We start from the raw sequence: 25,380 nt of genomic DNA, 5'->3' as shown, positions 1-25,380 counted from the left end.
CGCCGCATCTTCCTCGGTATCCCCATCGTCCCAATCCAGTGCCTCCTCTGTTTTTCCTTGATCCAATTCCCTCCACCTCCTCCTTCTAGCCTCGGTCATACCCGAGCACCCCGTTGCCTCGTCGCCGCTCCCATTGTCGACCCCGAGCGACTTCTCCCTCCAGCGACTAAAGCCACCACCAGGCCGACCCCATGCCCTCGCCCTCGGTCCCTCTTTGTCTTCCTTCTTTCTCCCGCTCTCTCTCACATCTCTCTCTCTCTTTCTCTCTCTCTCTCTCTCTCTCTCTCTCTCTCTCACAGGAGCCAAGGCGCCAGGAGCCCAAGCTCACCCGGTCCTCCCCTCTACAGGTCCGTCTTCGGGGGCCGGATCCGCGCCCGAGGCCTCCTTTGCTTGTGCCGGAGTTCGCCGCCATGACCTCACCGGTGAGCAACACACAGGAGACCGCGCCATGGCCGCTGCTTGTTCATCGCCCCGCTACCGGATCCGGCTAGCTCTGACCCGTCCCCGGTGGATTCACGTTGTCGTCTCATCTCCACTCAAGCCCTGCCATGGCCGTCCTAAACCCCCTGCTGCCTCGAGCGCCCGCGCAGGACCTCGCCGGAGCACCAAGCGCCAACCTCCCGAGGTTCCCCGTGCTCCGTGCCTTCCGTTTCTTCTCTTTCCTCCTCCGGAAGTTCTTCCTCCTCGCCTCTCAACCTCCCAGTCTATCTCTCTCTGTGAACCCTCTCTCTTTTATTCAGCAGGAGCTCCTGTCGCAGCTGCGGTACGCTCGCGTCCCCGCCAACTCCCTCTGTCGCCAAATTCTGCAACCCTGGAGCGCCGTCGCTCGTTCCCAGCGTCGCGTTGTTGCGCCGCCGTTGTCGGATGAGCATCGCTCCCAGGTCCCATGACGCCGCCTCGCCTCTGCCTCCTGTTCCTCTACCTCGAGCAGTGTGGGTTCGCCCGCGAACGTTGACCGCGTCCCTGCCTCACCAGGCCACCTAGCCAGCCTGTCGGTCCGTTGCTCCTACTGGGCTTGGCCCACGGGTGAGCAGCCCCCCTTCCAGTCTCCTGTGCACTTTGGGCCAGCAGTTTTGGCCCGTGGCATATTTTTTTCCCTGCGCAGCAATTTGTCTATATTTACAGAGACTGCCAGTTTTGCAGAAAAGCCCTTCATGTTCATGCACATCCTAACTCACAAACCGTGCATCATATGTAAAAACTTCATATATGTAAAATGCGTAGAATTTTGTCTAGTTTCATAATATGCCACTTTCATCCATATTAAAATGTTTAAATTGCTGTTTGTTTAAATTTGCTCAAATACCATGTTAAAATGATTTATTTAATAACTAAATAACCGTAGCTCCAAACTAAACAAACTTTATATGTAAATGGGGTGGAAAATGCCTAGTTTAACATGGTGGCATTACTTTACATGTTTAATAACTCTAAAATTGTGTATAGGGCAGAATAGTACCAACTTTAAAATATGCACATGGGGATTTTCCGGAATTGTTGTTTGTTGTTCCGGCCTCATTTAAACTTGCCTAGATAGGGTTTTCATATGCTTCACCCCTTGCCATGTTTATTAACATTTAATATTGTTGGGTACATAAACGAGAGACAACTAAATAATTGATGTGGTGTTTCATCAATATGCAACTCGTTGCATATTGAGCTCCACTTAACTTGTAGTATTGTTTGTGCGCTTTCCCATGCCATGCCTCTTTAAACCGGACATGCATCATACTTGATTGTGCATCATGCCATGTTTACGTGATGGTTGTTTACCATGTTGTTTGTTTCTTTCCAATGTTGCTTCTTCTTATTAGTTCCGGTAACGTTGCGTTTGTGAGGATCCGTTCGACTACGTCCTATTGTCTTCTTCATGGACTCGTTCTTCTTCCTTGCAGGATCTCATGCAAGATGACCATACCCTCAATATCACTTCTATCTTTGCTTGCTACTTGTTAGGTCTACCGCTATGTCGCGCTACCTACCACTTTTTTATCATGCCTCCCATATTGCCATGTTAAGCCTCTAACCCACCGTCATGGCAAACCGTTGTTTGGCTATGTTACCGCTTTGCTCAGCCCCTCTTATAGCTTTGCTAGTTGCAGGTGAAGCTGAAGTTTGTTCCATGTTGGAACATGGATATGTTGGGATATCACATTATCTCTTATTTAATTAATGCATCTATATACTTGGTAAAGGGTGGAAGGCTCGGCCTTATGCCTGGTGTTTTGTTCCACTCTTGCCGCCCTAGTTTCCGTCATACAGGTGTTATGTTCCTTGATTTTGCGTTCCTTACACGGTTGGGTGTTATGGGAACCCCTTGACAATTTGCTTCGAATAAAACTCCTCTAGCAAGGCCCAACCTTGGTTTTACAGTTTCCTAACAACCTATTAACCTTCCCTTGGGTCGGCCAACCCGAGGGTCATCTTTATTTTAACCCCCCGGGCCAGTGCTTCTCTAAGTGTTGGTTCGAACTAGAGCCCCTTGCAGCGCCACCTCGGGGAAACTTGAGGTTTGGTTTTCGTTGTACTGATTGCTCATCCGGTGTGACAATTAGAAACATTGAGGTACTCCGGAATGACAATTAGAAAGGTTGAACCAACGATGATTTTTTTTTGAAACATCTTGGAGAAAGGCATTTGACTGATGATAACTCATTCTTACATCAAACTTTGAGAGAATTTGAGAATAACTCCGGGAAATAAGAAGAGTCAGGTAAGATCTTGGTAAAGACCTGTGGGTTAGGCCCACTCAAAAGAAACACCGTTGAAGAGATTGCTTGAAAAGAGAGATTGCACCAGTTGATTTAAATGGCTTGAATGAGATAACATCCTCAAAAGAACTTGAGCGAATTGAGAATGGAAACTTGTATCTTAGAAATATCTTTAGCAATCCGGAACATTTGAATAGCAAGCGGGGAATGATTATGAGGTGCACCGGCATGGGAAAGAATTTGGAATGAGGAAAAGGATATGATCAACAAAGCATGAATTGAATCCACGGGAGAAGAAAATGAGTGAAGAGTGACGAACTTGAATCTCCCTTAGCATCTTCATAAGAAAAACCGGGTAAAACATTGAAAGAAAAGAGTGAAGATACTTCTCATAAATAAAAGGATACCTGATTAAGAAATCTGAATCCTTGAAGAAAAATGGTGGGAGGGCGGGAAAACAAAGGCAACTTGGGCAGATGGAAAGGATACTGTTGAGAAAACTTAGAGTTGATATTGCGGATGTTGAAAATGATCAGATCCACTTGAAGAGGAGCACACTAGTTGAGAAGAAATTGAGATGACAAACTCGATGATCAAGAAGGATTAGCACTCCCATAGAAATATGAGAAACCCCATTTGGAAAAGGTATGGAATCAACACTTGACATTGAAGCAGCTCGAATACCACAAACCAAAACAAAACAAAGGATTGGCTAAGGAAATAAGCCGGAACAAACATATGATAGACCCCATATCGTATCATGTGTCTGTTGGAAGGATATCCTATGTGATACTTGAATTCCCACTTATAAACTCCCGAAACTTTCTCATTATGCAATCAGGTGTTGGGGATACAGGGGAAGCATAATATCTCACCCAAACTAACAATTCCTACATCCAGCTGGATCCATCCATCAACACATAACCAATAAACCTTCGGAAATCATGTACCTCAACCTTCGAAAAGCATCCGTTATACGAGTTATGGCAATACTCCCGAACTATCGCCCCAGTACAGGGTGGCGTCGAGGTTATCTCACCAACAACTGCATAAAAGGGATTTTCGATGTCGGCGCAACTCAGGTATTCCAGAACTGCAACGATAAAATTGTGATGACAACACCTCGGAGCTCAACTCCCCGGGACACTGCCACAACCCCTAAATGTCAGGAGGCACCAAGAACAATGTTCTCGTCACAAGAATATCAGACGATTCCAAGATAGCCATGTGATCCTCAAAACATTTCGTGAAATTTGAGGAGAGGAGAGTCAAACTTCTACGTCAGGAGGCCTCGCCAGAGCGACGAAGGGACTAAGGAGTAAACAGAATCCTACTCTACAATATATATAATCTTAAGACTCAAAACATTTTGTTCTAGACTCAACAATGTCAACGATTCGATCAAGCAGGGGGCTCCTAAGTCGGGGATGGCTCTGATTACCAACTTGTAACACCCACAATGCGGCTATATCTCCGACGTGTCGGGGCATGACTTAGAGGCATAGCCGCATGGTAGTTTTGTCACAAGAGGGGTAATCTTCACACAATCCCATGTACTGAATAAGAAAGGGGTAAAGAGTTAGCATACAATCGCCACTTCACACAAGTACAAGTTAAACATACATCGTCTAGAATACAATCAAGGTCCGACTACGGAATCAAAATAAAGGAAGAAAACCCCAAATGCTAGATCCCTGATCATCCCAACTGGGCTCCACTACTGATCAACCGAAAAAGACACATAACAACGACCAAGATCTTCATCGAGCTCCCACTTGAGCTCGGTTGCGTCACCTGCACTGGTATCATCAGCACCTGCAACTGTTTGGAAGTATCCGTGAGTCACGAGGATTGAGCAATCTCACACCCACGACATCAAGACTATTTAAGCTTATGGGTAGGAAAGGGTAGTGAGGTGGAGCTGCAGCAAGCACTAAACATATATGGTGGCTAACTTACGCAAATAAGAGCGAGAAGAGAAGCAACGCAACGGTCGTGAACTAGAAGTGATCAAGAAGTGATCCTGAAACTACTTACGTTCAAGCATAACATAAGAACCGTGTTCGCTTCCCGGGACTCCACCGAGAAGAGACCATCACGGCTACACACGCGGTTGATTCATTTTAATTAAGTTAAGTGTCAAGTTCTCTACAACCGGATATTAACAAATTCCTATCTGCCACATAACCGCGGGCACGACTCTTGGAAGTTTATACCCTGCAGGGGTGTCCCTACTTAGCCCATCATAAGCTCTCACGGTCAACGAAGGATATTCCTTCTCCCGGGAAGACCCGATCAGTCTCAGAATCCCGGTTACAAGACATTTCGACAATGGTAAAACAAGACCAGCAAAGCCACCCGACTATGCCGACAAATCTCGATAGGAGCTGCACATATCTCGTTCTCAGGGCACACCAGATTGTCCAAACTTCTAGTAGGCCAGCCCAGAGTTGACCCTGGTGGCCACCGGCGGTTGACAGGTTGGACCAACACTCAGAGGAGCACTGGCCCGGGGGCTTTAAAATAAAGATGACCCTCGGGCTCGCGAAAACCCAAGGGAAAGTTATAGGTTATTAGGCAAATGTAAAACCAAGGTTGGGCCTTGATAGAGAAGTTTTATTCAAGGCGAACTGTCAAGGGGTTCCCATAACACCCAACCGCGTAAGGAACACAAAATCAAGGAACATAACACCAGTATGACGAAAACTAGGGCGGCAAGAGTGGAACAAAACACTAGGCATAAGGCCGAGCCTTCCACCCTTTACCAAGTATATAGATGCATTAATTAAAATAAGAGGTATTGTGATATCCCAACACATCCATGTTCCAACATGGAACAATCTTCAACTTCACCTACAACTAGCAACACTATAAGAGGGGCTGAGCAAAAGCGGTAACATAGCCAAACAATGGTTTGCTAGGAAGGTGGGTTAGAGGCTGGACATGGAAATATGGGGGGCATGATATAACAAGTGGCAGGTAGCGCGACATAGCGATAGAGCGAACAACTAGCAAGCAAAGATAGAAGTGATTTCGAGGGTATGGTCATCTTGCCTGAGATCCCGCAAGGAAGAAGAATGAGTCCATGAAGAAGACAAGCAGACGTAGTCGAACGAATCCTCACAACTCCGGAACGAAACTGAAGCTAAAGAGAGAAGCAACCCGGAAAGAAGCAAGCAACATAGTAAACAACCATCACATAATCATGGCATGATGCGCAACCAAGTATGATGCATGTCCGGTCTAAAGAGGCATGGCATGGCAAAGTGCACAAACAATACTACAAATTAAGTGGAGCTCAATATACAATGAGCTGCATATTGACGGAACACCGCATGACTTATTTAGTTCTCTCTCGTTTATGTACCCAACAAAATTAAATGATATTAAACATGCCAAGGGTGAAGCATATGAAAACTATCTATGTAGGCAAGTTCAAATGAGGCCGGAACTAATTGCCCCTCTGATCGTAATTAGACGGATGGAAAGAAATAGGCTAGGGAGTCCAATGAACAAAACGAAGATGTTTTATAGATGTATGGGGATGATCCGGACCCATCGGTGATGACTGAGTGGGTCGGGTTCGGGGAAATATCGGACACGCGCGAGGGGTCGATGCATTGTGCAAAGAGGGGTTAGGCGAACGACGTCAAGTGTGTGGTTGGACTGAGAATAGAGAGGGGGACTACAACCCGACAACCGTTTCCGGAGACCGGAAACGTCCGACGATAGACAGACTATAATGTCGTTATAGTTAACCGTTGGGGCGTCAAACGGACTCTGAATGCGATGAAACTTGGCAGGCGACCTACTAACAACATAACAACACCGCACACCAACTTTCATCCCATTCCGAGAACATTTTCTGGACACTTATAAAATAATATTTCGGAGGTGCCGCGGGCGCGTGCAAGTGTGTCTGGGCTCAGAACGGACAACGGACGAAACTGGGGGAACCCGGACGGATGCAAGTTTTGAAAACATGATGATGCAATGCACATGATGACATGTCAAGATGCAACACCCAAGAAAATGACATGGCAAAGACAGCGAATAACTGGAAGACACCTGGCGCAACGGTCTCGGGGCATTACACCTCGTGACTCACAGATAATTCCAAACAGTTGCAGGTGCCGATGATACCAGTGCAGGTGGCGCAACCGCGCTCAAGTGAGAGATCGATGAAGATCTTAGTCGTTGTTTTGTGTCTTTTCTAGATGATTAGTAGTGGTGCCCGGTTGGGACGATCGGGGATCTAGCATTTGGGGTTGTCTTCTTTTGTTTTGGTTCCGTAGTCAGACCTTGATTGTACTCTGGATGATCTATGTTTAACTTTTTATTTGTGTTAAGTGGTGATTGTAAGCCAACTCTTTATCCATTTCTTATTCAGTACATGGGATTGTGTGAAGATTACCCCTCTTGCGACAAAACCACCATGCGGCTATGCCTCTAAGTCGTGCCCCGACACGTGGGAGATATAGCCGCATTGTGGGTGTAACAAGTTGGTAATCAGAGCCATCCCCGACTTAGGAGCCCCCTGCTTGATCAAATCGCTGACGTTGTTGAGTCTAGAACAAAATGTTTTGAGTCTTAGTATTATATATATCAGAGAGTAGGATTCTTTTTACTCCTTAGTCCCTTCGTCGCTTTGGTGAGGTCTCCTGACATAGAAGTTTTGACTTTCCTCTCCTCAAATTTCACGATTTTTTTAGGATCACGCGGGTATCTTGGAATCGTTCTAATATTCTTGTGATGAGAACATTGTTCTTGGCACCTCCTGACATTTAGGGGTTGTGGCAGTGTCCCGGGGAGTTGAGCTCCGAGGTGCTATCGTCACAATTTTATCGTTACAGTTATAGAATACCTGAGTTCGCCGACATCGAAAATCTCTTTTATGCAGTTGTTGGTAAGATAACCTCGACGCCACCCAGTACATGGGCGGGAGTTCGGGAGTATTGCCATAACTCGTATAACGAATGCTTTTCAAAGGTTGAGGTACATGATTTTTGAAGGTTTCTTGGTTATGTGTTGAAGGATGGATACACCTAGATGTAGGGATTGTTAGTTTGGGTGAGATATTATGCTTCCCCTATATCCCCAACACCTGATTGCATAACCAGAAAGTTTCGGGAGTTATAAGTGTGTCAGGACCCCGACTCAATGCCACATCGATCTAGCATGTAACACCTCATATCACTTTGCGGCCTCACGCACGGTATTCCCACGGGTGTCGCCTTACCTTTGCCCGGGACCGTTTGCGCCTTTTGGCACACGTATATGACAGTGTCGCTAGCATCCATATGATAAGGAGCCCGGGCTGACATGGCTAGTCGTAAACCCAAAGTGGCACAGACTTACAGGGACAGGCATCCATGACCCAGCATCGAACGTGTCGGTCATCAGCGAGTGAAACCAGGCTGTAGCACTGGGCTAGCAGGACTCCGGTGAACCGGGCTGTAGCGGGCTAACAGGACTCCGGTATTCATCGCGTGACATTTCCCCGAAGGGACAGACACAGGAACGAAGAAGGACACATGCCGGCCAGCCTAAGTGTTCCGGAGCAGTAGCAAGCTACCATGGCTCAGTGAAACACTAGGAGACATTTCCCCGTAAGAGAGGCTACTAAAGATGAACAACTAGATGGTCAGATCCCACACATACCAAGCATTTCAATAACATACACACAATATGCTCGATATGTGCAAATACAACATGGCATCACAACATGACTCTACGACTCAAGTAATTTATTCAATAGGCTCCGAGGAGCGAGATATTACAAACAGGGGTCTCATGACCCAACATTCAGAGCATACAAATCAAAGCACAAGCGGAAGCTATCATGTCTGAGTACAGACAACTATAAATGAAAAAGGCTGAGAAGCCTGACTATCTATCAGATCCTGCCGAGGGCACAAGATCGTAGCTGAGGTATCAAGCTAAACGTCGAAGACCACGCGGAAATACTAGTGAGACTGAAGTCTCTCTGCAAAAACATAAAATAGGCAAACGTGAGTACAAATGTACCCAGCAAGACTTACATCAGAACTATCTACATATGCATCATTATCAACAAAGGGGATGGTGGGGTTTAACTGCAGCAAGCCAGCTTTGACTCGGTGGCTATCCTGAACTACGACTGCAAGTAACTCTTTTGAGGTGGCGCACACGAGTCCACATATTCACCATATCAATACACCACTATGGATCCGCTCCCGTCTCCCTACGAGAACGCCATCCATAGCACTCACGCTTATCTTGCGCATTTTAAAGTATCCACTTTCACTTGTCTATGAACTGATATAAGCAACCCAGAAGTCCTTTACCGCGGACACGGCTATTCGAATAGATCATATTAACCCTGCAGGGGGTACTTCTTCACACACGCTCTCACCACTTACCGTCGTTTACACGACATGTACTCGGCAACCTTCAAGCGGAAGCCCAACGTGGGTGTCGGCCACGGCCTACCTAAACACTCAAGTCTCTAGTCCAGGTTTATCGCCTATTCGGGTTCCATCCATGAGGAGATCCGGCCGGAGTTTCGCTCACAGCCCCAAACGATGTGTACAGGGTTCCGTGACACCAAACGGGTGCCCGGTTTACCCGGCCACGTGCCTACCGCATCACAGCCCACCCCTACGGTCAGCGCTGTCCACGGCCTCCAGCATACTACAAACACCAGAAACTACTTGCAACTCCTGGACAGAGGACAAGGGTGATTAAGAAGCCGAGAGGGTCCATTGGTTTCGGGCCCAATGCGTGGTAGTAGCTGAATCATGGATCACAAACACAGAACTCAGTTCCTGAGGACGGCTGCAATGAGACAACCCACCATGTACTCCTACATGGCCTCTCACCGCTACCTTTACCAAATCGTGTTCACACACTTAGCTCACACACAGTAGGACATGTTCACACACCTCTGATTCATCCCCGATGAATCAGACCTGACTCAACTCTAAGCAGTAGCAGGCATGACAAACAAGCATGAATGAGTAGGCACATCAGGGCTCAAACAACTCCTACTCATGCTAGTGGGTTTCATCTAATTACTGTGGAATGACAGGTCATGCAGAGGATAAAGGGGTTCAACTACCGCAGCAAGTAACAGATGAATCGATGTTGTCCTAATGCAGTAAAAGAGAGCAGGAGCGAGAGAGTAGGATTGTATCGGAATGAACAAGGGGGTTTTGCTTGCCTGGCACTTCTGAAGATAACATTGAGTCTTCATCAGTGTCAACGATCACATCATCGGTATCACGTCTATCGAGAGGGGACAAATACCGGCAACACAGAAAGGAACACAATCAATGCAATGCACAATATGATGCATGATCATGACATGGCAAAATGAATGTGTTTTGAGCCAATGCAACTAGCAACAGATTAAATGAAGTTGGTTTGAATACAAGATTCAAATTCAAACTCCATATGTGATTATTTAAATGCCCTTTATTTGATTTGTGCTAAACAGCAGCTATAAGTTGTTCTAACATGCATGAAAATGGTACAGATGGATTCTTTGAATTTTTCTGATAATTTTTCATATATAAATTATTTAATTTGGAGTTACGGTTAATTTTCTATGAATTTTAGAAGTTTTTACAATTTTCTGGAATTTTCTGATTATTTAGAATTAAAACAATTCCAGAAAATTAATTATGACATCAGCACTGCGTCATGCTTGCGTCAGCAAGTCAACAGGGCTGCCCCGGGTCAAACCTGACCAGTGGGGTCCACTGGTCAGTGACACAGGGACTAATCCCGCGTTGACCCGGGCTGGTTAGCTCTGACTAAGCCCTGGGGCCCACTGTCAGTGGCCTAGGGGGTTGGTTAGCGGGGGTAGTTAGGCCCTAATGACTGGCCACGTCGGCTCCTGCCGGAGTTTCGCCGGCGGCGACCATTAGCGCGGCGGCGAGAGTGGTTTTGGCCACTCCGGCGACCAAATGGGCCGCGGAGGGCATCTAGGAGGAGCTGGGGACGAGCCGAAGCTCCTGGTGGAGTCAGTTGCACTCGGGGCGGCCGGAATCGGTGCCGACGGCGAGCGAGGCGGCGGCCGGAGCTCGGGTGAGCTCGGAGTCGGCGTTAGGGAGCTCGGGAGGAGGAGCTGGTGGGATCTGCGTGCTCCTGGGAGGGCACCGAACGCGTTGACACACTCAGGCACGGGCTGTGGTGGCTAAAACGACGGAGGCATCATGGCCGGCGGCGATGAGCTCTCGGCTCCGGCGGAATCGAGCTAGCGGAGAGAAACAGGGGGGGCGAGCATAAGGGAAGGTGCAGGAGCTCACATGGGGTCGGAAGAGAAGCTCGGCGGGCTCGGGGAGGCTTCTGCGCCGGCGAATTGACGGCGGCGATCTCCGGGCACCGGAGGTGAAGACGATGATGCTCCGGTCGACTGCGGCCTCCTCTGGTCGCGTGCGTCGCGTGGGTAGCTTCACGGGGTCAGGGCGGAGCTCAGGGACGCATAGTGGGAGCGAGGGGGTGGCTGTGGCCCCGGTAACGGCGTCGGCGGCGATGGGCTCCGCTCGGGCGCGTGCAGGGAGGGAAGCAGAGGAGGGAACGGGGTCCAGGGGAGGAGAGGGAGGGCTGGACGGCTCCGGGCGGCTGCATGGCGTCTCCACGCATGGATAGACTCGAAGGGGGAGGCCTCCAGCGCGAAGCAGGAGGTGGCCGGCGTCGACGCGCGCCACGCCTCGCCTCTGCTCGTCCTCCTGGCAGAGGAGGAAGAGGACAAGGGAGGAGGAGGTGGGCTGGGCCGGCTGGGGAACTGGGCCAGCTCTAGTGGCTGCGCGGGTAAGGCCAGGTAAGTTGGCTTCTCTCTCTCTTTTTTTTCTCATTTACTGTTCTGTTTTATTTTAACTCTGTTTTCTATTTTGCAGGGTTGTTTTTGATTTGTTTTAATATCAAATCATTTTATAAAATCCTGGAAATAATTATGGGTGCTTTCTGAATTATTCCAGTGACCCTTATCAATTTCCAACATTTATTTGAGCATTTAAATTATTTATAGTATTTAAAAGCCCAAAGTCAAATACAATATGATTTAATTCAAAAATCCAAAAATGACCTAAGGATATATTCATCATTTTTGGCAGAGGTTTCCACCTTAACCAGAAATCATGAACTTTTCTTAGGGGCCTTTTGGGTTTATTGAAAAGATTTTAACTTACCCTAGTTGAGTTGATTTAATGCTAGGGTTTGAACATCCCCATTTCAATTTTAGGCAAAAATTTAAACATGATGCAACACAAGGGGTCTAGCCTAGTGCATTACCAGAAGCTAGGGATGTGACAACTCACCCCCACTAAACAAGAATCTCGTCTCGAGATTCAAGCGTAGGGTAAGGTGAAGGGGAACGCAACTAGTATAATCTTCACGATCCCGGTTGCACTTCAAATGAACGTTGATTTGCACACCATCTTTGTCTTGTCGTCTTGTTCTGAGAATTCCAGCTAATCATGACAAGAAGAGGAAAGGAAAACTCTGGAAGGATCGGTCTTCTCGAAGATCGAACAACTCAGGATTATCTCCCGGAATGAGACATAGAACCGTCTCTCGGGTTGAGACACGAGATACACATCAAGAGGGGTGGAAGAAACGGATGACGGAGGTTCACTAGGTAGACCACAATTTCACGCTTAGGAAGGTGGTAAACGATTGTCAACGTAGCGAGGAGTTGAGTTGCCATGATACCACGACGAAACATCCTGAAGGAGGGTGATTCGTAGATTATCCCCTTAAGTGGCAAAAAGAATTACCTTTGATTCAGAGATCATTTAAAACCTTTATACCAGCCTAAGGCAATTCTCAAGCGATCGTTTGGAGGGGGGTCGGTAGAATGGCATACTCAGACTTGGATGATGTGGATTACCTTGTTGAAGACAACGCAATGTATGATTTTGCTTATCACCGGAAATGGAAGGGACCCATGGTAGAATGGCACATTGGCGGGGCAAGCTGGAAACAGAATGCAAATGCTGGGAATGATTCTGGTAACTGGGGAAGAACCCAACAACAGAGAGTGAATTCACTGTTTGAAAAGATCATAGCATTGCCGAGGAAACTGAGAGCAAACCCAGTTAGTGCCGACGATAACACCTAGAGCTTGTGCGTGCTCTCAAGAACTTGAGCATTTCCATATTCATCAAGGTTTTACCAACATCCGTGTCAAGGGTCCGGTAACACAACTTGCTGCCATGATGAATGATGATGGATGATGCAGATGCAAAGGAAGATAACACTTTCTCAGATTTCACCTTAGCGAGGCCAAGGAAATAAAAATCTGGATGATCGACCGAGAGACATTTAGCACTCCGCTTCTAATGTTCTCCTTGATGTGCTAGTGTAACCCATTCATAGATATGGTTTTGTATCTAGAACATCAAGTAAAGGTCGGACTTCGGAAACACAAAAATCCATAGGGGCAACTAGGGAGCAAACCCTACGAAATCCTTATGGGGAGGTGGCCAACTTCATCAATCAAGATATTATAATAACAGGTCTTCCGGCTGGGTGTGTTGGCCACGACATCCACTTTACCGGTTATCGCGCGACCAATATTATAATTCTTGGGAAATATTCCAACCATCATATCTACCTGAGATTCAGATCTGGTTGGTGTCAGGATATTCCAGACTCATCGAGTCTAGGAAGAAAAACGGAAATTTGCAACACAAATCGACGAGATGACATTGCGAGATTCTCGGGGAATGAACTACGATAGTAAGCTCCAAAACATGAGCTGGTTCTGCTACAAACATGTGAACACGCTGTCCCAGACAAGCATGACCACATAGTAGTCTTATAATAAAACACTACCGAGTTCAGGAGGGGAAACCATCAACGAGGGTATCGAAGTCCTTACATAAGTCCGGATTAGCTCTTATGAAGAAACTCCTTCTCCTTGAACAAATCAATCAGTGGCTTGGTGTGCTAGGGATACATATAGATTGAAGGTTGCAAGTCTTCAAACCACAGCATTCTTCGCACGTGTGCATGACTGATTTGGAATGATTCCAAAGAAAGCAACATTGACTTTCTCGAATCCACGGCGGCAACTTGCATCAGATGCACATGAATTAAAGGAAGTCACTACCTTCATCCAAACATATGCTTCATGAGCTAGCATGAACAAATGCTTTCAAAAATTTCCAACACTAGCTTAATGTTCAACAAAATTATGGAGGAGATAAGGATGTTGTCAATGGGCTCAACAACAATTCATTTAGGTTTCCTTTTTAAAAGGAATTCCATAGTTAAGTGAACAAGTAGTAGCATTGGTCAGACCAGAGATGTAATGGTGTATGCTCGAGGAATCAACCACGAATAAGACAACATTACGAGCATCGTTGGTACTGATTTGATTTGACGATAGCCCATACTCAAATCAAAGGATTGATAAGACAATAGGTCCAGCAACTGATCACAAGGACCAATCGATGAAGATATCATCTTTCTCCAACACACACTACACAAGAATATCCCTTTGGGACGAACTAAGTCAGGCAAGCTTTTATCTTCCAACTCTCCAAGTTGTTGTCTAGCTTAACCAACTAGCTCAGGGGTATCTAACGCCGATTCTTGGAGAGAAGGTGGTTCACAAGAAACCAACTTGATCACGAACTCAACATAACGGTCAGGTGACAACCCGGTAACACCTCCAAGAAGATATTTGGAAAGTCACGAACCACCGATATGTTACTAAGCTCGAGATCAATCTTGCTTTTCAGGGCAAGACGATATGATCAAATGGGTGAGGACTTGACAAAATCCTAACTCATCAATCGAAGGGTGCACCAAAATAAGGACTAGGTAGCACGATCAGTCTTAGAAGGATGATTCAAAAACCAACATACTAAGAATGAAATTATTACCCTTTAACTACCAAGCAACGAGGTTGCTAGGAGTATTGATTTCACACACCATGATTCATTTGTCGGCATTCCGGTGACAATAACACAGGAACCGAGGAATGAACAATGATGGCAAGAAGTATCACTGTACCAAGAGTTCATAGGATGGTGTGCAATTCCTATAACAATCTCGATATAAAGATGGTAATACTTCAAGGTAGAACAGACCAGAAGCTGGATTAGCATTTTGATCTGCGGAATACAATTGCTTTGACCCAATCCTAGATATGGAAGAGGTACTGGAGTTTGTTTCTCCTAGTCATTCCGGAATAGAATGGCTTGACAGACCACAAGAGTCATAGGCATCGATGAACGAACGCACGCATACTCCTGACTATCAATTGATAGACGAGGGTCAGAATGCAACTACGGAGAACAACTCAAAGGAACATATAATTTTCTGAGTTGTGGATGCATAGGTTAGTATGTCGGACGAAGTTCAACATATTTCTTCCGGATAACCCATGCAGAAAGGTTGAGCTGGCAGAGTCACAATATAGCATGGAGAACCCATCGAGAGCACTCTGGTTATGATCTTTTGATCCAACAAACTACTGCCATAAGTGGTTCATAGTATTTGGAAGAAGGGAAATACCATGGACCTCGAGGACCAATGCAAAGGTTACTAATACCCTAAAGGAACTAGCAGACACTATCAACATGAAGCAAGTAGGGTGAATCTTGGTTCGAAAACCCAAGGAGTAGAATGTCTACTACTAAGTGGCATCACGGGATGCTTTCGAGAATAAAAGCCAGAATCATCACACTGGGACACAAAACATTGCTAGATTACTAGGTGACTCCCTAAACACCTAGGGCCATAATAGTATCTCCAACATATATGTCAAGGTAACGGAGTACCTCAACTCACTGATTAGTGTGGTTAATCTGGCCCATGGGAACATTGAAACAGGAAGAAAGGATTTGCAATTGCATCAGACTGCTTAGAAACCTGGGATGACTCGGACAGCATAACGGCTGTAAATGCTCAGAAAAGATTTGAGACATTCACAAAAATGGTGGCATAACCACTCAGAAGCACAATATCAAGGTCTCGAGATCAATAATTAACATACAGAAGTAGTAGGAACTGAAACGAGGCTTAAGCCCAACAATCTTATAAGTCTACGGATTAGTAACACGTGATCCTGATGGAAAGAAGAGATAGCCTAGTTCTTAATCCCCGTAGAAGAGAAGATGATGACTCAGATCAGAAGGCCATGAGGTATAAGGAGTAAAAAGAGCCTTACGTTCCATCCCACAATCAATTCCCTTACATAACTAAAGAATATCTAGACTCAACTTCGACCAGTTTGGCTTGGTAATCCTACAGGCAGTCAAGCTCTGATACCAACGCTGTCAGGACCCCGACTCAATGCCACATCGATCTAGCATGTAACACCTCATATCACTTTGCGGCCTCACGCACGGTATTCCCACGGGTGTCGCCTTACCTTTGCCCGGGACCGTTTGCGCCTTTTGGCACACGTATATGACAGTGTCGCTAGCATCCATATGATAAGGAGCCCGGGCTGACATGGCTAGTCATAAACCCAAAGTGGCACAGACTTACAGGGACAGGCATCCATGACCCAGCATCGAACGTGTCGGTCATCAGCGAGTGAAACCAGGCTGTAGCACTGGGCTAGCAGGACTCCGGTGAACCGGGCTGTAGCGGGCTAACAGGACTCCGGTATTCATCGCGTGACATTTCCCCGAAGGGACAGACACAGGAACGAAGAAGGACACATGCCGGCCAGCCTAAGTGTTCCGGAGCAGTAGCAAGCTACCATGGCTCAGTGAAACACTAGGAGACATTTCCCCGTAAGAGAGGCTACTAAAGATGAACAACTAGATGGTCAGATCCCACACATACCAAGCATTTCAATAACATACACACAATATGCTCGATATGTGCAAATACAACATGGCATCACAACATGACTCTACGACTCAAGTAATTTATTCAATAGGCTCCGAGGAGCGAGATATTACAAACAGGGGTCTCATGACCCAACATTCAGAGCATACAAATCGAAGCACAAGCGGAAGCTATCATGTCTGAGTACAGACAACTATAAATGAAAAAGGCTGAGAAGCCTGACTATCTATCAGATCCTGCCGAGGGCACAAGATCGTAGCTGAGGTATCAAGCTAAACGTCGAAGACCACGCGGAAATACTAGTGAGACTGAAGTCTCTCTGCAAAAACATAAAATAGGCAAACGTGAGTACAAATGTACCCAGCAAGACTTACATCAGAACTATCTACATATGCATCATTATCAACAAAGGGGATGGTGGGGTTTAACTGCAGCAAGCCAGCTTTGACTCGGTGGCTATCCTGAACTACGACTGCAAGTAACTCTTTTGAGGTGGCGCACACGAGTCCACATATTCACCATATCAATACACCACTATGGATCCGCTCCCGTCTCCCTACGAGAACGCCATCCATAGTACTCACGCTTATCTTGCGCATTTTAAAGTATCCACTTTCACTTGTCTATGAACTGATATAAGCAACCCAGAAGTCCTTTACCGCGGACACGGCTATTCGAATAGATCATATTAACCCTGCAGGGGGTACTTCTTCACACACACTCTCACCACTTACCGTCGTTTACACGACATGTACTCGGCAACCTTCAAGCGGAAGCCCAACGTGGGTGTCGGCCACGGCCTACCTAAACACTCAAGTCTCTAGTCCAGGTTTATCGCCTATTCGGGTTCCATCCATGAGGAGATCCGGCCGGAGTTTCGCTCACAACCCCAAACGATGTGTACAGGGTTCCGTGACACCAAACGGGTGCCCGGTTTACCCGGCCACGTGCCTACCGCATCACAGCCCACCCCTACGGTCAGCGCTGTCCACGGCCTCCAGCATACTACAAACACCAGAAACTACTTGCAACTCCTGGACAGAGGACAAGGGTGATTAAGAAGCCGAGAGGGTCCATTGGTTTCGGGCCCAATGCGTGGTAGTAGCTGAATCATGGATCACAAACACAGAACTCAGTTCCTGAGGACGGCTGCAATGAGACAACCCACCATGTACTCCTACATGGCCTCTCACCGCTACCTTTACCAAATCGTGTTCACACACTTAGCTCACACACAGTAGGACATGTTCACACACCTCTGATTCATCCCCGATGAATCAGACCTGACTCAACTCTAAGCAGTAGCAGGCATGACAAACAAGCATGAATGAGTAGGCACATCAGGGCTCAAACAACTCCTACTCATGCTAGTGGGTTTCATCTAATTACTGTGGAATGACAGGTCATGCAGAGGATAAAGGGGTTCAACTACCGCAGCAAGTAACAGATGAATCGATGTTGTCCTAATGCAGTAAAAGAGAGCAGGAGCGAGAGAGTAGGATTGTATCGGAATGAACAAGGGGGTTTTGCTTGCCTGGCACTTCTGAAGATAACATTGAGTCTTCATCAGTGTCAACGATCACATCATCGGTATCACGTCTATCGAGAGGGGACAAATACCGGCAACACAGAAAGGAACACAATCAATGCAATGCACAATATGATGCATGATCATGACATGGCAAAATGAATGTGTTTTGAGCCAATGCAACTAGCAACAGATTAAATGAAGTTGGTTTGAATACAAGATTCAAATTCAAACTCCATATGTGATTATTTAAATGCCCTTTATTTGATTTGTGCTAAACAGCAGCTATAAGTTGTTCTAACATGCATGAAAATGGTACAGATGGATTCTTTGAATTTTTCTGATAATTTTTCATATATAAATTATTTAATTTGGAGTTACGGTTAATTTTCTATGAATTTTAGAAGTTTTTACAATTTTCTGGAATTTTCTGATTATTTAGAATTAAAACAATTCCAGAAAATTAATTATGACATCAGCACTGCGTCATGCTTGCGTCAGCAAGTCAACAGGGCTGCCCCGGGTCAAACCTGACCAGTGGGGTCCACTGGTCAGTGACACAGGGACTAATCCCGCGTTGACCCGGGCTGGTTAGCTCTGACTAAGCCCTGGGGCCCACTGTCAGTGGCCTAGGGGGTTGGTTAGCGGGGGTAGTTAGGCCCTAATGACTGGCCACGTCGGCTCCTGCCGGAGTTTCGCCGGCGGCGACCATTAGCGCGGCGGCGAGAGTGGTTTTGGCCACTCCGGCGACCAAATGGGCCGCGGAGGGCATCTAGGAGGAGCTGGGGACGAGCCGAAGCTCCTGGTGGAGTCAGTTGCACTCGGGGCGGCCGGAATCGGTGCCGACGGCGAGCGAGGCGGCGGCCGGAGCTCGGGTGAGCTCGGAGTCGGCGTTAGGGAGCTCGGGAGGAGGAGCTGGTGGGATCTGCGTGCTCCTGGGAGGGCACCGAACGCGTTGACACACTCAGGCACGGGCTGTGGTGGCTAAAACGACGGAGGCATCATGGCCGGCGGCGATGAGCTCTCGGCTCCGGCGGAATCGAGCTAGCGGAGAGAAACAGGGGGGGCGAGCATAAGGGAAGGTGCAGGAGCTCACATGGGGTCGGAAGAGAAGCTCGGCGGGCTCGGGGAGGCTTCTGCGCCGGCGAATTGACGGCGGCGATCTCCGGGCACCGGAGGTGAAGACGATGATGCTCCGGTCGACTGCGGCCTCCTCTGGTCGCGTGCGTCGCGTGGGTAGCTTCACGGGGTCAGGGCGGAGCTCAGGGACGCATAGTGGGAGCGAGGGGGTGGCTGTGGCCCCGGTAACGGCGTCGGCGGCGATGGGCTCCGCTCGGGCGCGTGCAGGGAGGGAAGCAGAGGAGGGAACGGGGTCCAGGGGAGGAGAGGGAGGGCTGGACGGCTCCGGGCGGCTGCGTGGCGTCTCCACGCATGGATAGACTCGAAGGGGGAGGCCTCCAGCGCGAAGCAGGAGGTGGCCGGCGTCGACGCGCGCCACGCCTCGCCTCTGCTCGTCCTCCTGGCAGAGGAGGAAGAGGACAAGGGAGGAGGAGGTGGGCTGGGCCGGCTGGGGAACTGGGCCAGCTCTGGTGGCTGCGCGGGTAAGGCCAGGTAAGTGGGCTTCTCTCTCTCTTTTTTTTCTCATTTACTGTTCTGTTTTATTTTAACTCTGTTTTCTATTTTGCAGGGTTGTTTTTGATTTGTTTTAATATCAAATCATTTTATAAAATCCTGGAAATAATTATGGGTGCTTTCTGAATTATTCCAGTGACCCTTATCAATTTCCAACATTTATTTGAGCATTTAAATTATTTATAGTATTTAAAAGCCCAAAGTCAAATACAATATGATTTAATTCAAAAATCCAAAAATGACCTAAGGATATATTCATCATTTTTGGCAGAGGTTTCCACCTTAACCAGAAATCATGAACTTTTCTTAGGGGCCTTTTGGGTTTATTGAAAAGATTTTAACTTACCCTAGTTGAGTTGATTTAATGCTAGGGTTTGAACATCCCCATTTCAATTTTAGGCAAAAATTTAAACATGATGCAACACAAGGGGTCTAGCCTAGTGCATTACCAGAAGCTAGGGATGTGACAAAGTGGGAATTCAAGTATCTCGTAGGATATCTTTCCAACTAACACATGATACGATATGGGGTCTATCATATGTTTTTTTCCGGCTTATTCTGCAAGCCAAATCCTTTGTTTTGTTTTGACTTGTGCTTTTCGAGTTGCTTCGAAGTAAAATGTTGATTCCATGCCTCTTTCCTAAGTGGTGTTCTCATATTCCTATGTGAATACTAACCCTTCTTATTTATCGAGATTGACATCTCAATTCTATGTCCAACCGATGCGATTCTCTTCAAGATGATCCTATCATTTTCCCATTTGCAAGATCCAATCTCAGTTTTCTCATTGGTGTTTGTTTCATCAGTCCCAAGTTCTCTTTGTTTTTGCCGCCCTCCCACCCTTTTTCTTCAAGGATTCAGATTTCTAAGCATGTATCCTTTTATTTGTGAGAAGTCTCTTCAGTCTTTTCTTTCAATGTTTTACCCGGTGTTTCGTATGAAGATGCTAAGGGAGCTGCAAGTTCATCACTCTTCATTCGTTTTCCTCTCCGGTGGATTCAATTCAAGATTTGTTGATCATATCCTTTTCCTCGTTCCAAATGCTTTCCCATGCCGGTGCACCTCATAATCATTCCCCTCTTGCTATTCAATTATTCCAGATTGCTGAATATATCTCCAAGATTCGTGTTTGCACTCTGCATTCGTTCAAGCTCTTTCGAGGTTATAATCTCATTCAAGCCATTTAATTCAACCGGCGCAATCTCTCTTTTATATCGTTCAACGGTGTATCTTTTGAGTGGGCCCTAACCCACAGGTCTTTTTAAGGATCTTACCTAACTCTTCTTTTTCTCGGAATTACTCTCAAATTCATTTTAAAGTGTGACATAAGAATGAATTGTCATCAGTCATATGTCTTTCTCTAAGATCTTTCAAAGTCTTTTCATTGTTGATTCAACCTTTATATTCTACATTATTCTGGAGTGTCTCAACAATTCATGGTGGTGTTTCTCATCGTCATTCACTGCATTTGAAGACCGAAGAAGAGTTTCTCCTCCAAATGATACCCGTTTTTTCCAAAGATGTGTAGTTCAAGCTTGATGCCATCCTCTCATAATTGTTTTTGATTGTGAGAATTATTTTCACCCATCTAGAGCAATTCATGAGTCTTTTCAGTTTGATTCCACGAAGGCCATCATTTCGGGTTTATTCATTCTCAGCTTTCAGCTCTCGTTTTCCAAATCTTACCGGTGCATCATTCAAGTATTATCTAATCAGCTCGGGATCTCTCTGTTCACTTGTATCTAAATTCTCTCAAGTATCTTCGTTCATTTTCTAATTCTTCCCGGTGTTTCCTTATCTTTTCTCCGTTCATTTTCAATTCTTGCGGTGGTTCGTTCAAGATTTCTCTTCCTTCATTGTCATATCAATTCTTCGTTGTTTCCAAATCCCACCGGTGGTTCCATCAACACCTTTCTCAAGTTTACGTTGTATCTCTCTTAATCATTTCCACGAGAATAAGTAGTATGCCAAATCCGTTGCTTGTCATCAATTTAAATTGGTAAAGGATACGCATAATGTAATTCTTATTCTTCTTTCACCCAAGTGATTAATTCCTTCCTTCGGAGTTTGTTCATGATGAATAAATTCTCGGTTTCAATTGTTTCATCTTTTCTTTTCCCGGAGTTCCAATCTCTCATCATCACAAAGATCCATCTAAATCATTGCAAGGCTTCACCTTGTGTTTTCAGCTTCTCTTTTTTTATCATCCTTTTATTACCAGAGTTCTTCATGGAGGCTCAAGATGGTGGCTCATCAAGGATTCCTTTCATTCTTCATTCATTCTTCAAGATTTCTCTAGAAGTGATGATCCGCCAACCTATTCTCTAAAATAAACATGGTGTTCAGAAAATGTCTTGTTTTGAGGAGTTCAAGCATTCTTCTTCTTGCATTCCGAAGTGCAATTCTTTCATGTCTCATCTTTTGAGGTGGTGTTATGTCATTGTTGATAATTTCCCTTCGTGTTTCATGATTCGCAAGTGGTTAAGAATGAGATAATTAAACCCATCATTTTCTCTTCATTCAGGAGATGCTTTGCAACCCATCAATCTCTTCATTGAAGTTATCTTGGGTTATATTTCACCTAAATCCTTCCCTAAGTAATGTTGCTATTATGGTACTTACCAATGATCCAAGTTTTCTCCTATCCTCTAGGTGAAATAAGTTTTTCATCGCCTTGGTGCTCTTAGTCAAATCAATGGCTTCCTTTAGTGGCCATTTGTCACCTCATAATGTTGAGGTGTTTCCATAAGCCCACTACAAGCTTATTCGTTCCATTGTTGGTTTTTCCAACAACTCCATTTTAACCTTCTTGGAAGGGTGCTTTTCTAGTTCATTTGTGGTAGAAGTTGTCTTTTTCTTCTTCGTTCTTTTCTTTCCAACGATCTAGCTTCTACTCTTTGTTCCGGAGGCGTTGTATTGTTGCTCACTTCGACCAATCATCTCATTTTCTCAAGATCATGTTCTTTTCCTTGCTTATCCATTTAGCCGGAGTGTTGTGTTTTCATTCGAGTTCTTTTCATCTTATCAAGTTTTGTATCTCTTTTCAACCGGAGTGTTGTACGAAATTGTTCTTCCTTGTTCCTTATTTATCTCATTTCAACCAGAGTGGTTTCAATTCCTTCTTTTCCATTGTGCTCGTCATTCTTAGCTTTGCAACCTCCAAGGATCTAGTAATGTTCCTTGTTCATCTTTTCTAACGGAGTGTTTTCAACTTTGGTCATCTTCGTTGTATTCTTTCTTTCAATTTGTTCAACCTCGCAAGGTTCTTTGGTTTCACTCATTTTTCAAAGAAGCAATTTTGTTTTACCTTTTCCTCTTCCGTTTCTCTCCGATGCCATCATTAGATCTCGGGACGAGATCCCCTTGTAGTGGTGGAGTGTTGTAATGCCCCGATACCGTTGTGCCAGGTGTCTTCCAGTTATTCACTGTCTTTTCCATGTCATTTGCTTGCGTGTTGCATTTTGCCTTGTCATCATCCGCATTGCATCATCATGTTTTCAAAACTTGCGTCCGTCCGGGTCTCCAAGTTCTTTCCATTGTCCGTTCTGAGCCCAGACACACTTGCACGCGCCCGCGGCACGTCCAAAATATTATTTTATAAGTGGCTGGAAAATGTTCTCGGAATGGGTTGAAAGTTCGCATGCGGTGTTGTTATGTTGTCAGTAGGCTGCCTGCCAAGTTTCATCACATTCAGAGCTCGTTTGATAGCCCAACCGTTAAACATATAGTGGCATTATAGCCGGTCATACGTCGGACATTTTCGGTCTCCGAAAACTGTTGTCGGGCCTCTCTCTCTTCTCTTCTCTTCTCTCAGCCCGAGGCCTTCTGCATAGCCCACAAGTTCCACCCGACCCCTCGCGTGCGCGTTCGAAACTTCCCCGAACCCGACCCGAGCAGTCGTGACCGTTGGATCCTGATCATCCCCAAACATCTCTAAAACATCTCCGTTTCCTTATTTGAACTCACCTAGTCTATTTTATCTCGACCGTCTAATTTCGATCGGATGCACCAAACTTCCCTCTTTTCCATATATATAGTCCACCCCTAGTCATTTAGACAAACCCTAAAATCTAGGGACTTGTCCCTTCAACCGCCGCCACATCTTCCTCGGGATCTCCATCATCCCAATCCAGAGCCTCCTCTATTTTTTTCCTTGATCCAATTCCCTCCGCCTCCTCCTTCTAGCCTCGGTCCTGCCGGAGCACCCCGTTGCCTCATCGCTGCTCCCACCATCGACCCCGAGCGACTTCTCCCGCCGGCAACCAGAGCCACCACCAGGCCGACCCCATGCCCTCGCCCTCGGTCCCTCTTTCTCTTCCTTCTTTATCCTATTCTCTCTCACATCTCTCTCTCTCTTGCAGGACCCTGACGGCCAAGGCGCCAGGAGCCCAAGCTCACCCGGTCCTCCCCTCTACAGGTCCGTTTTCGGGGGCCAGATCCACGCCCGAGGCCTCCTTCGCTTGTGCTGGAGTGCGCCACCACGACCTCACCAGCGAGCAGCACACAGAAGACCGCGCCATGGCCGCCGCCCGTTCATCGCCCCGCTGCCGGATCCGGCAAGCTCCGGCCCGTCCCCAGCAGATTCACGCTGTCGTCTCGTCTCCACTCAAGCCCTACCATGGCCGTCCCAACCCCCCTGCTACCTCGAGCGCCCGCGCAGGACCTCGCCAGACCACCAAGCACCAACCTCCCGAGGTTCCCTGTACTCCGTGCCTTCCCTTTCTTCTCCTTCCTCCTCCGGCAGTTCTTCCTCCCCGGCTCTCAACCTCCCAATCTCTCTCTCGATGAACCCTCTCTCTTTTATTCAGCAGGAGCTCCTGTCGCAGCTGCGGTACGCTCGCATCCCCGCCAACTCCCTCTGTCACCAAATTTTGCAACCCTAGAGCGTCGATGCCCGTTCCCGGCTCCCATCGTTGCGCCACCGTCGTCGGATGAGCATCGCTCCCAAGTCCCATGACGCCACCTCGCCTCTGCCTCCTGTTCCTCTACCTTGAGCGGTGTGGGTTCGCCCGCGTCGACCTGCTCCGATGCAGCGCCCGCGAGCGTTGACCGAGTCCCTGCCTTACCAGGCCACCTAGCCAGCCTGCCGAGCCGTTGCTCCGACTGGGCTTGGCCCATGGGTGAGCAGCCCCCCTCCAGTCTCCTGTGCACTTTGTCCCAACAGTTTAGGCCCGTGGCATATTTTTTTCCCTGTGTAGCGATTTGACTATTTTTCCAAAGCCTGTCAGTTTTGCAGAAAATCCCTTCATGTTCATGCATATCCTAACTCACAAACCGTGCATCGTATGTAAAAACTTCATATATGTAAAATGCTTAGAATTTTGTCTAGTTTCATAATATGCCACTTTCATCCATGTTAAAATGTTTAAATTGCTGTTTGTTTAAATTTGCTCAAATACCATGTTAAAATGATTTATTTCATAGGGGACATGTAATGCATTTAAGCCCAAGCTATTTTACTCTTTCATGCATTCTAACATGTATTTTAACCCTCTCCTTCTGTGGATATGGAAATCCTCCTGCACAATGAAAATCAAAGTATTTCCCTGGATGTTAATCATGGACAGGCTCAATACCAAAGATATGGTGGAAAGAAGGCATTGGCATCTGGATGATGGATTTAACTGCCTTCTTTGTCCCTTGAGGACTCGTGAGACCAGGAACCACCTGTTCTTTGAATGCAACTTCAGTGTGAGAATATGGAACTATCTG

This window comes from Triticum aestivum, chromosome 3A (genome assembly GCF_018294505.1).
Source record: "Triticum aestivum cultivar Chinese Spring chromosome 3A, IWGSC CS RefSeq v2.1, whole genome shotgun sequence".
Taxonomy (NCBI): domain Eukaryota; kingdom Viridiplantae; phylum Streptophyta; class Magnoliopsida; order Poales; family Poaceae; genus Triticum; species Triticum aestivum.
The sequence above is the reverse complement of the archived record's forward strand: the minus strand, read 5'-3'. Positions refer to the sequence as shown.